At 45.6% G+C, this 13,923-nt stretch overlaps 1 protein-coding gene across 1 annotated transcript in view; it reads left to right on the top strand.

Annotated features, from left to right (window-relative positions):
- Window positions 1-2,443: 2,443 nt before the first annotated feature.
- Window positions 2,444-13,923, top strand: part of DNMT3A (DNA methyltransferase 3 alpha) — a 112,727-nt gene continuing 101,247 nt past the window's right edge. The window contains exon 1 of the mRNA XM_039887660.1: window positions 2,444-2,572. The gene's annotated coding sequence lies outside the window, so the exon portion shown is untranslated. The remainder of the gene's footprint in view (window positions 2,573-13,923) is intronic.

The following is a 13,923-nucleotide window of genomic DNA, read 5'->3' on the forward strand; positions in this document are numbered from 1 at the left end:
CCCCGCCCCCACCCCTGTCTTCTTGGGCAGCATGGATACAGTAGACTAAGCATGGGTTCGGGGGTGGTGGTGGTAGTTGTGCAGATATGCCTGCATTTGAATTCTGTTGCTGCTCCTGTCTAGGTTGTGACCTCAGACAGGTCATGCCTTATTCTCTGCACCTATAAAATGAAAAGAATTCTAACCTACATGGTTGTTAATGGATTGTATTAAAACACACGAGACACCTGAAAAAGTGCTTGGCACACATCAAATGATCAATAGCTATCACTTTCCTTCGTCTGACACTAAGTACACTGACCCACTGGACACTGCAGGTGCTGCTGCCTTTTCAGGCCCCTTCACCTCAGGCAAAGGTGGCCAGCTAAGCCCCACTGGCCTGGCCCTTCCTGGACTCATAGGCCCTTTCTGGACTCATAGGCGAGACAGAATTGGAGGAACCTGGTACTGCCAGGGCAAGCCCCATGCCCAGTGCCCAGGTGGCTCAGAGTCACCCCATTGGGTCTCCCTAGGGCCAGTGAAAGCTGCTCAGGTTTGGGGCCTGGGATTCATCTCCCCTGCAAGCACATGAAGGGCCACCTTCAGAGATCAGAGAGTGAGGTCTAGAACACTGAACCAAACTTCTGCCCCTACTGCGGACTTTACATCACAGGAAAAACTGCTTCTGGGGGTGGAGGATGGCCACCTCACAGACCTCACCGCCCCCCCACCCCCGACCAAGTACATGCACACTCCTTCCTGGTGACTAACTGCTCTCTGCATGAGGCAGATTTTTCAAGCTTCTGAAACACCAGGGTCTTGCCTCAGCCTTCTCTCAGCGCAAAGAGGCTGGTTTGCTCAAGACTATGGAGAGCCAGCTCAGAACACATTAGCCTTCACGGGAGATACCTACGCATAGCCAGGTAGACCGAGGGAGGTTTCTCTATAGACCAAGAAGAATCTGCTCCATTCATTCATCAGATATTTATAGAGCACCTACTACGTGCCAGACATATAGGCCCTGGGGATACAGCAAAGAAGGACATAGTGCTCATCCTCAGGAAGCTTGCATTTTAGTGCAGGAGATAGACAATAAATGATTGTGTAATGGCAGGGGGTAGTAAATGCTCAGGGGAAAAATTCCGGTGAAGGTTTAGAGAGTGAATCATCTGGGGAGGGTGCTGTGTGAGCTCTTCAGTGTCTCTGCTCCTACTGAGCAGTAACTGGCAGCTTTTTAGGTGAACAAAGAAAAAATTATAAGCAACAAGAATTCGCTCTGGTAGGTAGGTCTTCAATTGAGGACAAACTTTTTTGCCCTAGCTGTTTGACTCCCTGGGTCATGTCCCACCGCTGCCAGCCACCTGGGTCAGCTCTCCCAGCAGCTAATCCAGCCTCAAACTAATTCTTTGGCCATTTTTCCCAGTGACAAAGTTTAAAGTCCCTCTCTCACATCCAGTCCCAGAAGGTGGTTTTCTGTCTGGAGCAAGAAAAGAATATTCTGGAAATTACACCCTTTCCACGGCTTTCTTCCACACCAACCAGACAGAAGGCTGGGTAGCCCACGTTTGCTGCCCCAGGGTATTCCCCAAACCGCCTCAAATCTCCTATGCCACCTCCACAGCTTCCCCACCCTCACAAGGGAGTCCACCAGGTTTCTGAAATTACATCAGTTTAAATTCAGCATGGCACTCTTTGGGGAAGTGGCTGCGCTGCCCGGCACTCAGTAATGCAGTTCCTCAAATCTCCACGCCCCTCTCTCAAGGAACTAGCCACTTCTCATTGTCACAATTCATCGGACACGTGTGCAATTGCTGATGCAAGTCTGTGAGCTCCTTGAGGTTAAGGCCAGGTCTGTTTTGCTCACCATAGGCTCCACCAAACCCCGCCCAATGTTTGGCAGAAAGTGGAAGCTTAACTGCTGTCAAATGTGCAAGTAAAATACACCCATGATACAAGTATGTTGGTAATACACATACACCAACCTAAGGAAACATGAAAAAAGGCAGAGTAGCAGACCTTAAACCTTAGCTCCCTTATAAATAAACAATGTATTTCTTATAAATAAGCCCGACCAAGAATTTTTCCCGGTGTGTAAATTTAAGAGGTCTTATAAAGGTATAAAAAATGGCAACAATTTTAATTGTAAAGAAAAAAATTAACGCGCGCGCGTACACACACAGACGCACACACTCACACACATACTCACTCACACACTCACTCACACACTCTCTCGAGTAACTCGGGCACCTTGACTGGATGTTCTCCGTAAGACCCGCTCTGGACTCAGAAGGAAAGCGAAACTGAGCTCAACCAATCAGAAGTCAGTATTTCTAAGGCCCCGCCCCCACATGGATGACAGACAGTACGTTCCGCCCCCAGCCCAGCGCCACCTGGAGGTAGAGGAGTGCAAATGCTGCGCCTGTGGAGAGAGTTCTCTGCCAGTCGGAGGCGGCTCACCTGGCGGAGTCGGAGGGCGCGTGGAGATGAGGCTCCGCATCCCGCATCGGTCAGACCGAATAGGGGCCACTGTGGGGTCGTGCAGGACGGAGACGCTGAGGAGCTGTCAACATCGATTTTTAACCAGTTTGCTCAAGTGAGTTTTCCCACAACTTTCCCCTAATTTCTGTTGTAAATTATCCTTGTTTGACTAGAAGAATGGGTCTGATGAGGAAAAGTAGCTCAGAAAAGTGACACAGTAGTGTTTTTAAATGCTTCAATAGCAACTCTTTGGGGCCCAACCCAAACTCCATTAAACAGATGAGATGTGGAGAGGGGGTAGCACCCTTTCCCTGGTCCCCAGTCACTGGGACGGGGTCGGACGGGGGGCGGGGGTGCAAGGGCTGCTTTCCACCTCCAGCTAGTGGCCCAAAGGTACAAGGAAGAGCCCAGGCTGCTGGCGTTGCACCCAGACCGCCAAGTCTGACAGCCAAGGTGTCTTCAGCTCCCCGCTTTCTGAATAGGCCTGACCATCAACCCTGCTCTACCTCACCTGGTCAGGGCACAGAACTGAAATAATCATTATTCAATTCATGGTCTTTGTTCCTATTTGGAAAAAGGCCTGAAGAGTATCCTCTCTGGGGACACTGAAGACCTGCTTGGCTCAAGGTGGATTTTTCCTTTGTGTCACTCAAAGGCCCTCAATAAGGCCCTCGGTTGCTGCCTGCCTGCCTCTGTAGAAGTGATTTGTTCAGGAGGAGGGGTCCAGTTAGGCTGGGGTGGCAGGAGAGCAGCCTGACATCTGGAAAGTCCAGGTGCTTTTGGCACTCCCAATATGTGGAAGGTGGAGGAGGGGAGAATGTAGGGAAGGTAAATTTTCATTTTTTTGAACACCTACTATGTGCCAAGTACCAGGTTAGATTTGTGACCAGGACAGCAGATTCCTCACAAGAGCCCAAGAAATATGGTTTTAAAAATATATTACATATCATTTGGATGTCACATATTAATTTTATACAGAGGAGAATCTCCCCTTAGGTTCTTTATCTACCACCTGGCCCTCCTTCTCATCAGTGGCCAAAAAATCAGTGGGAGTCAGGGGGTATAGAACGGAAAGGCCGAGGTATGCCACCAAAATCATCTGAGAAGGGAGATAAGATTCTGGTCTGATTAGCACCAGAGGAATTGTGAGAACTAGAAATACAGGTCCAGGCCTCTCCCTGGCGGGTGAAGAAGAAACTCGAGTTTTCTGAAAAAAACTAGCTCTGGAAACTGTGAGGTGATGTGCCTGGTCAGGGGGGAAATAGACAGGGTGACTCCATGGGCCTTGCTCGGGGCTGGCTGCTGGGAAGGGAAGGTCTATTCTATGTTAGCCTACAAATTAGGAAATCTGCTGAGTCAGGGCTCAGGGGGTTGTAGGGAGCCACTTTGTTTAAGACCACCATGGTGGTGAGAGAGGACTTGCTTCTCAGGCACCCAAATTAGTCCTGGCAGAGCCAGCAGCCACCCCAGTAGCTAAGTCATGTTCTTTCTACCAGTCACTGAGTGAGAGGCTCCAAACCCTGGAATCCCTGAGTGTTGAGGTAAAGTAACTTGTGCTGGGGGTAAACTGAGGAGTCTCTGGTATAGCTGAACACCCAGCCTCTATTTTCCCTCTTAATTCCAACTTCCTCCTAGTTTCCTTGTCCTCAAGAACATGTGAACCCCGGTTTTGGTAAGGAAAATTGGCTCCCATGCTCCAAGTCCCCCCCAACAAGCCTTTCTTTCTCTACTGTTCTCCTGCCCTGTTCATGGCCCCCAATATCTCAGGGCTACATGTCACATCTAGCCCCTGATAATTCATTATTGTGGAATAAAAGGCTTGGTCTCTAAGTAAAGAAATGTCAAGATGTCTGGGGGCAGGTGGGTTTTCTGAGTGCTTCTTGGATGCTGTGATCCTGGGATACTGTGGGGGAGGATACTGCAAGGACAGGGTTAGAGTTGGACCTGTCCAGAGACAGAGCTGTGAACCCAAATGTCCATATGCTGCATGGCAACAGGTGAGCAGAGAAGCCTGGGTCCACTGCCTCAGCCATTCTCATGGGCACGGAGGAGCCCTGGCCCCTCTGGGGAACTCCACGTGGGCACGGAGTGGAGCTGGGCGTCCAGGTCTGGTCCCACTCAGCCACTGACTTGCCAAGAGACCTCTCTGTGCCTCAGTGGCATCATCCTTAAAATTAGCACAACAGTAGCTGTGACTTCAGGTTTGTGATTAGGACCTAATGAGAGCTCAGTTTGAAAGACCATTGGAAACATTGTCATCTGGAGGGAATTGTCCTCATTCCTCTCTCTCCTTATGAGACATGGGATAGAGGGAAGTGGGGGAGGCGATTAATAGAAGTACTGTTAGCTGATGTTTGTAGAGTGCTTGCTACATGCCAGGCATTGTAATAGGCCCTCAGCATTATCTCAGTTAATTCTCTCAACGACCCAATGAATCAGGCAGGATCATCGCTCCGGAGAGTACTCACAAGCTCACAACGTCTGGTGAGTGGCCAGGCTGGCACTTGAATCCACATCTGCCTGAATTCCAACATAAGATCAGGGCAAGGGAAGCAGAGCCCCTGCCTTTATCCCAACACTATCCTGGGACTAAAGTTTCCTTGAGGGAGACTCTCCCCACCCCTCCTACCCCCACCCCGGCCTGAGGAAATATGCCTTAGCTGGATGTCAACCTGAGTTTAGTGCTCGGCGCCAACTCACTGTGTGGACTTCAGCAACTTACTTAACTTCTCTGATCTTCTGTCCCTCTTTTGTTTAACAAGGGGTTTCACTCTCCAAGCCCCTGCCAGATCCTGGGGGTTGGGGGGCATTTCTATCATCCCTTGCCCTGATCTTATGTTGGAATAAAGGTGCAAAAGGAATCAGACCTGGAGTGGGGGCCAGGGCCCTAAAGTGGGCCTCAGGATTTTCTTAGCCTTTGAGCATCCCTATGTGTGTGGTCTGGATTCAACCACACCAGGAAGGTGGCAAGGAGCCTGTTACTAAGCCCATGTTTCATAAAACTAAGGCCCAGTGAGGAAAAAATGACTCCTCAGGCTCAAAGAGCAAGTTAGAGGCAGCTGGAATCCAGATCGCCCAACCCTTGGACCAGGCTGCCCTCAGTTCCCTAGGCTCAGGCCACAGAATGGAGCAAGGGGGAAGATAAAAGGGGAGAGGGTTTTTCCGCAAGGCTGTGGTCCTTACTAAAAGCCCTAAGAGTTCATTTCCTTGCCTTTGCCAGCTTGCAGAGGCTGCCCACATTCCTTGGCTAGTGGCCCCTTTCTTTGTCTTCAAAGGCAGCAATGGCGGGTTTAGTCCTTCTCACGTCGCATCACTCTGACACAACCTCTCTGCCTCCCTCCTCTACTTCTAAGGACCTTTGTGATTACATTAGACCCACCCAGATAATCCAGGTAACCTCCCCATCTCTAGGTCGACTGATTAGCATCCTTAATTCCATCTGCAACTTTGATTCCCCTTGTCATGTGACCTATCAGGTTCAGGGATTAGGATGTGAATATTTTTAGGGGCCGTTATTCTGCATGTCCCTTGTCCCAAAGGGGACTTCCAAAAATAGTTACACCTGCACATCTGCCATGTGGACTGAGCTGTGATACCTGTGATTCTCTTATGAATCTCCCAAAATATCTGTCTCTAGCCCCAGGGTTTCCCCTTCATTCCATTTGCTGCCTCCCTGACGCTTACCTTCTCAGCACTGCTCTGTGTTCCTCCCATAAGCGGACCCATTATCTCTGAGCCAGACAGACCCAAGCTGGAGGTGGGACAGGAAAACAGCCCAGGTTGCTGGCCAGGCTCAGCAGGGGAAGGGAGATCACTCTCTAGATGGGACAGGGGGCCGGTTGCTACTGGCTGCAGCAGCTCGGACGGTGCCAGTCCTGGAGTGTAGAAAGGGTTATGGAATTGGTTCCCGTCCTCCCATGCACTGAAAAGGTTCCTGTGCCTCAGTGACGAGTTGGTGTTGGAGATGGTGAAATAGAGATGGTGAGCCAGGTGTTGTCGGCTTGCATGGTTGGAGGAAGCAAACCTAGGGAGACGACTGAGTTGGGGTCTTCTGGGAACTGGTGGGGGCTCTGTCTACAGAAAGAGTGTGGAAGCCCTGAGTGTGTCCATGTCTCCCTGAGGAGCTGGGGACAGCTGGGATTTGGGTATCATCGCTTGTCTCCATTCTGTCTTCTTCCTCTTGCACCCTCCTGACAATGTCCTCTCAGGGGCCACCTGGGAGAGACTTAGGTCAAATCCAGCCACCTTGTCTTTGCAGCTTCTCAGATGGCTTCTAAATGTTCAGACCCTTGTGTACTCCCCTCCCCTTGAGTGTGGGCTGGCCCTAGTGACTTGCTGTTCACGAAGCGAATAGGGCATAAGCGTTTGAGATTAGGTTATAAAAGTCTGCATCTTCGACCTTTCCCCAAACTCTCAGCATCTCCTGCTTACTCTCTCTGATGAAGCCAGCTGCCTTTTTCTGAACTGCCCTATGGAGAGGCTCACATGTCTAGAAACTGAAGGCAGCCTCTGGCCAACAGCCAGCACTTAGGCGAAGCCCTCAGTCCAACAACCTGTAAGAAACTGAATCTTGTCAACAACCACCACATGAATAAGCTTAGAAATATATCCTTCCCCATCAAACCTTGAGATGACTGTAGCCAGACACCTTGACTGCAGCACGTCAGAAACCCTGACCCATAGAACCCTACTAAGCCACCCACAGATTCCTGACACGCAGAAACTGTAAGATAATTGTTGTTTAAGCCACTAATATTCGTGTTCATTTGTTATGCAACAATAGATAACAAATATACTCCTTTCTCCTCAACCCCATTGCCTTGTCAATGCTAAGTCCCTTTGTCTTTGGCCTTCATTCTCTCATCTGGTTCTCCGTCTGCCTCCCTGAACCTCCTCCTCTTTCCTTTGCTGTCATTTCTTCCCACACCCAAATTGTGATCTACCCCAGCATCTCTGGTCTTCACACTCCTCAGAGAGCGAGCCCATCCATTCATAGCTTCCGCAGTGAGTCAGTACTGTGTCTATGGCAATATTCTTCCAGTCATTCCCCTCATTCCGCCAGCTCATCTGCGTGCAGTTCCATTTCTCCTCCAGCCCCTGACTATATATTTTATCTGGATGTTACTATAACAACCCAAATCAGTGAATACGTTTCTCCTCATCATCTCTGTTTTCCGTCAGCAATAGATGTTCCCGTTGAAAGGCGGCTGTGAGCTTCCCCATTTCTGCGGCTGGAGCTAAGCACGAATCTGGCCAAGCTGCCTCCCTCTGATTCAGACTCACCTTCCTTAAACGCAACTTTCAGATGTCAAACTGTCAATGACTCTCAAATCTCCATATTTCCCATTGAACCTGCCTGACGTTTCCCACAGATAGCCCCACATGACTGCAGCAAATGGACCAGGATTTGACTGCCAGTTCTACCACATTCTGCCTGTGTGCCCCCGTGCAAGCTGGTTCACCTCCCTGGCCTCGGTTTTCTAATCAGAGGCTAAAAGCTGAAAACACCACAGATACCCTTCAACAGGTGAAGGTTACTTCAGTTTTCTGGCTTTGGTTACAAGTCTACCCTGAACCAGGTTCTACATTTGGTAGGATAGTGTGGATCACATGCCCATCCCCATTAGTGGTTGTAGGAGGTGACAATGGGACTGACAGATCCAGCCAGCACCCCATGGAATAGGGGCAGGGTTGTCTCCAAGGCAAGGGTGCTGGCCAAGCACATTACACTCCCCCCACCCCCAGTGGCTGCCTAGCACCCATGTGTACCTTTTTTCTCTGTGTAAGCGCTTTCAAAATGCTCTTGCTGCCTGATAGTGGTGGATGCACAGCACTGAGAATGTACTAAATGCTACTAAATTGTACATTTTTATATGTATTTTAAAATATTTTTTTAATTTTTCAGTTACAGTTGGCATACAACATTATATTAGTTTAGGTGTACAACGTAGTGATTAGATATTTATATAACTTACGGCGCGATTACTCTGATAAAACTAGTACCCATCTGGCGCCATACATAGTTACTACAATATCATTGACTAAATTCCCTATGCTGTACTCTACATCCCCAGGACCATTTTGTAACTATCAATTTGTACTTCTTAATCCCTTCCCCTTTTTTACCCATCCTCCCAATGCCCCTCGCATCTGGAGACCATCAAAATGTCCTCTGTATGTATGAGTTTGTTTCTGTTTTATTCATTTATTTTGCTTTTTAGATTCCACATATGAGTGAAATCATATGGTATTTGTCTTTCTCTGACTTATTTCAATTAGCATAATACTCTCTAGGTCCATCCATGTCGTTGCAGATGGCAAGGGTTCATTCTTTGTTTTTATGGCTGAGTAATATTCTATTATATATATGCTCCACTTCTGCTGTATCTATTCATCTATTGGTGGACACTTAGTTTGCTTCCATAAATTGGCTAAATAATGCTGCAATGACCATAGGGATGCATTTGTCTTTTCGAATTAGTGTTTTGGATTTTTTTTGGATAAATACCCAGAAGTAGATTTACTTGGTCCTTCTTTGTCTCCTGTTTCAGTCTTTGTTCTAAAATCTATTTTCAGGAATGTAAAGTACAGCATAGAGAATATGGTCAGTAATATTGCAACAACTACGTATAGTGTGAGGTATATACTAGACTCATTGGGTGGATCAAAACATAAATTATATAATGTATGTTAGTGTACACCTGACACTAACATAAAATAATACTGAATGTCAACTGTAACTGAAATAAATAAATAAATAAATGAAATTAAATCTTGCCATTTGTGACACCATGGATAAACCCAGAAGGTATTATTCTAAGTGAAATAACGCAGAGAAAAATAAATACTATATGATTTCACATATATGTGGAATCTAAAAAAAACAAGATCAATGAACAAGCAAAACAAAACAGACTCACACATACAAGAAACAAACTGGTAGAAGCCTGTTTTACAATAAAGAATTTGTCTGGTTTTGTCCCTGCTTCCTAGAAGGGAGCTTCTAACCTTTGGAATGTTTTAAGTGATAGGAAGTCTTTGCTATTCATTTTGAGCCTTGAGAGTAAGTGTATTTATGCTAATGAGACCGTTCATTCTGGGTTCTAGATCGTTTCAGAATGGGGGCTGGCCATGCTGGAAACACCAATAATATGATTAGAGGATTGAGACTTTGAGCTCATCTTGACCTCTCAAACTTTAGAAAGGAAAGGGGGCATAAAAATTGAGTTTAACCGCATGGCCAATGATTTAAGCAATCATTGCTATGCAATAAAACCCCAGTAAAAACTTTGGATACCTGAAATTTGGGTCAACTTCCTGATTGGTGACATATATCAATATGCCAGAAAAATGATGCATTCTGAGGACACAGAAGCTTTGTTTTGGGGACCCTCCCAGACCTAACCCTGTGTGTCTCTTAATTTCATTTGTCCTGATTTATATTCTTTATAGGACTGTAATACTAAATATAGTGCTTTCCTGAGTTCCGTGATTCAGTCTAACAAATTATCAAACCTTAGAGGGTAGTGGGAACCCCATAATTTATAGACAGTTTGGCAGTTCAGGAAACCTGAAAACCCTGGGGCTTGTGGAGAAAAAAACAAAGACGATTTTATCTGATACCCCAGCTTTTTTTTATTTTTAATTTCCATTTTCATGAAATATCTTTTTTCCATCCTACTTTCAGTCTGTGTTTTTCTTTTGACCTGAAGTGAGTCTCTTGTAGGCAGCATATATAAGGGTCTTGTTTTCTTATTCATTCAGTCACTCTTTTGATTGGAGCTTTTAATCCATTTAATTGTTAATAGATATGTAGTTATTGCCATTCTATTATTTTTAATCTTTTTTCTCCACTTCTTCTTAAAGATGTCCCTTTTAACATTTGTTGTAATACTGGTTTGGTAGTGAACTCCTTTAGCTTTTTGTTGTCTTGGAAGCTTTTTAGCTGTCCTTCCATCCTAAATGATAGCTTTACTGGGTAATCTTGATTGTATGTTCTTGATTTTTGTCACTTTGAATACTTTGTGCCAATCCCTTCTAGCTTACAAAGTGTTTGTTGAGGAATCAACTGACAGTCTTATGGGAGCTCCCTTCTAGGTATCTAAGTGCTTTTCTTTTGCTGCTTTTAATATTCTCTGTCTTTAAATTTTGGCATTTTAATTATGTGTCTTGGTGTGAGCCTCTTTGAGTTCATCTTGTTTAGAACTCTCTGCTTCCTTTGCTTGTATGTCTATTTCCTTCGCTAGGTTAGGAAAGTTTACCATCGTTATTTCTTCAAATAGGTTTTCAATTCCTTGCTCTCTCTTCTCCTGGTATTCCTATGATATAAATGTTGGTATGCTTGATGTTGTCTCAGAAGCCCCTTAAACTATCCTTTTTTTTTGGATTCTTTTTCTTTTTGATGTTCCGATTGGGTGTTTTATGCTATTTTATCTTCCAAATTGCTGATTCGATCCTCCACTTCATCTAATCTACTGGGTCCTTCTAATGTAGTCTTCATTTCAGTTATTTTATTCTTCATTTCTGACTTTTTAAAATGTTTTCTATTTCCATTTTTGTTTTCTGTCTCTCTGTCAAAGTTCTCACTGAGATCATTGAGCATCCTTATAACCAGTGTTTGAACTCTACATCTAATAGACTGCTTGTCTCAATTTTGTTTAGTTCTTTTTCTGGAGTTTTGTTCTGTTCTTTTATTTGGGACATGTTTGTCTCATTTTGGCTGCCTACCTGTGTTTGGTAGAGCTGTTGTATCTCCTGGTCTTGGTAGAGTGGCCTTATATACTAAGTGTCTTATGGGGCCCACTGGTGCAGTCTGCCTGGTCACCTGAGCTAGGTGCTTCAGATGTGTCCCTTGTGCAGGTTGTGTGTATTCTCTTGTTGTAGTTGATATTTGATTGCTTTTGGCATGTCAGTAGGAGAGGCTGACCCTTCAAAGCAGGATTCGCTTTAGTGGGGCGCTGGTGCCTGGGGAGTCTGCCCTTTGGGTATGCCATTTTGTGGAGGTGGTTAGGTGGTGCTCTGGTGTGATATGAAGCTGGCCACTGGGTGTGTTGGTTCTGGGACCTCTTGCAAGTGGTTCTGGCACAGGTCATGGTCAGCTGCTGCCTGTGCCCTGCCTGGGGCCACTTGGTATGAGCTACGAAGTGATCTGTAGATGGTGGCCACTTGTGTTGGGCTTGGAGGTGCCTGGTAGAGTCTATAATTTTAATCACTCCAAAACACCAAATCTATGATGGTGGAGAAAAAATAGATTATCCACAAGAAAGGCCGACTTTGGAAGAGAGAAGGGAAAGAGCAAGCAGGGGTTGCCAGCACATGCTGCTGCTGGGGCGGCCAGGGCTCACTTCTCCACAAGAGAGCCAGGTCCTGATCCAGCTTCCTAGGGGAATCTCCTTGGTTCGTTGTCTTCCTTGGTTCATGGCTGTACCAGAGGGCCTGCAGGGAAGTCCCCTTTGGTGAGGGCCAGCTTCCTATTGGTATGGTCATGGCTTCCTGGGAATTCCTTCAGAGGTTGAGCAACCAACCCCTGGGCCTGGGGATGAGCTCTACTCCTCTGCAGACAGACACAGACATGTAACAGGAGCAAGAAAAGGAACTTTGTTTTTTATAATATATTTAATAAATTTAATTTACAGTTGTACTATGCTCTATTTTTATGGTGACAAAATATATATAACATAAAATGTACCATTTTTAAGTGTATAATTCAGGATCTGTGTAGCTGTAGAACTGAGTATCTGTATTTCTATCTGTTTATCTGTCTATGATCAATTGACTATGTTGATCCATTTTAACCATTTTTAAGTGTATAGTTCAGAGGTATTAAGGACATTCACATATTGTGCAACCAACACTATCATCCAGCTCTGAAACTTTTTAACTTCCCAAACTGAAACTCTGTACCCATTGACCACTAATTCCTTCTTCCTCCTTTCCCCAGTCCTTGGTAACCACTCTTCTTTGTCTCTGAATTTGACTACTCTAGTTAACTCATATAAGTGGAATCATACAATATTTGTTCTTCTGTGCTTGACTTATTTCACTAGCATAATGTCTTCAAGGCTCATCCATGTTGTAGTATGTGTCAGAATTTCTTCTTTTTTAAGGCCAAATAATATTCCATTATATGTATATGGCACATTTTATTTATCCACTCATCAGTTGATGAATATCTGTGTGTCTTTACCTTTTGGCTCTTGTGAATAATGCTGTTATGAACACCTATGTACAAATGTTTATTCAAGTCTCTAATTTCAATTCTCTTGGGTATATACCTGGAAGTGGAAATGCTGGATCATACAGTAATTCTATGTTTAATTTTTGTGAGGAACCACCATACTGTTTTCCACAGAACCTCTGTTTTTAAGTCACCGAGACTTATGGTTGTTTGTTACCACAGGATAACCTAACCTATCCTTACTGATACTGCCCTTCACCCCAGATGATCTAGGATCAAATAGGATTCTGGTCAGGACACAGTGGGGCAGATGCAAGTGAGGGAGGTGTAGGATCCCAAAGGCTAAATCAATCTGAGCTGGATCCAGTACGATGCACAGTGAGGAATGCCCAGTAGGGTTAGCCAGGGCTGATATGCCACCTCTCAGGATTGCCTAGAGGGACCTCTTCATGCCAGAGATATCAGGGCCAGGCTCTGGAACCAACTTTGTAGCCACGGGGTTGCTTCTTACTGGACACAACCCTTCTAACATGGTCACCTTGGGCCTTTTGACCCCAGCAACACAAACATCCAAGGTCACACACATCATGGACCCCTGATGATTTAATCATACATCATTTCTATTCTACTGAATAGAAACTTACATTGTCCATCTTGACCCTGAGAATGTCAGCTTGTTAAGAGCAACTGTAATGTTTTAAAGGTATAGGCACTGATTTAAGATTCAGATGAGCCAGGCTTTGAATCTTGGCTCTGCCACTTCCCAACTGCATGGCTTTGACTAAACCTGTTTCTTCACCTGTAGAGTGAAGAATACAAAGTACCTCACACGGTTGGTAAGGACTAAGGGAAAAGTGCCAACTCCAGTGCCTGATGCACAGGAGACACTCGGTAAACAGTTGCTGCTCTTTGGGGGCAGTATTACATAAGCTCTTGAGGAAGGGAGAGGAATGGCAGCCATTTTTCTAAACATGGTCCTACCCTTAGCCAAGCATTAAAGTGTTTGTGGATGTCCATCTTGATGTCAAAAGCAAAACTGCATGGGGCCTGCAATGCACATATTTATTTAACCAAGGTTTATTGAGAACCTACTATGTGCCAACTGCTGGACAACAGAGAAGACGTATGTGGTCCCTGTCCTCATGAAAGGAACATGTTGATTCTCTGGAACTGGCCAGGTCAAGACCATGGTTAGGGCCTATCATCAGTGGCATGGTGTGACCACTTGAGTGAGGGTGACACTGAAAAAAGCCAGGACAATGGTGTGGAGAGTGGTCTTGAGGTTCAGG

Source organism: Pteropus medius, unplaced genomic scaffold (assembly GCF_902729225.1).
Source record: "Pteropus medius unplaced genomic scaffold, Ma_sr-lr_union100, whole genome shotgun sequence".
NCBI classification, from domain to species: Eukaryota; Metazoa; Chordata; class Mammalia; order Chiroptera; family Pteropodidae; genus Pteropus; species Pteropus medius.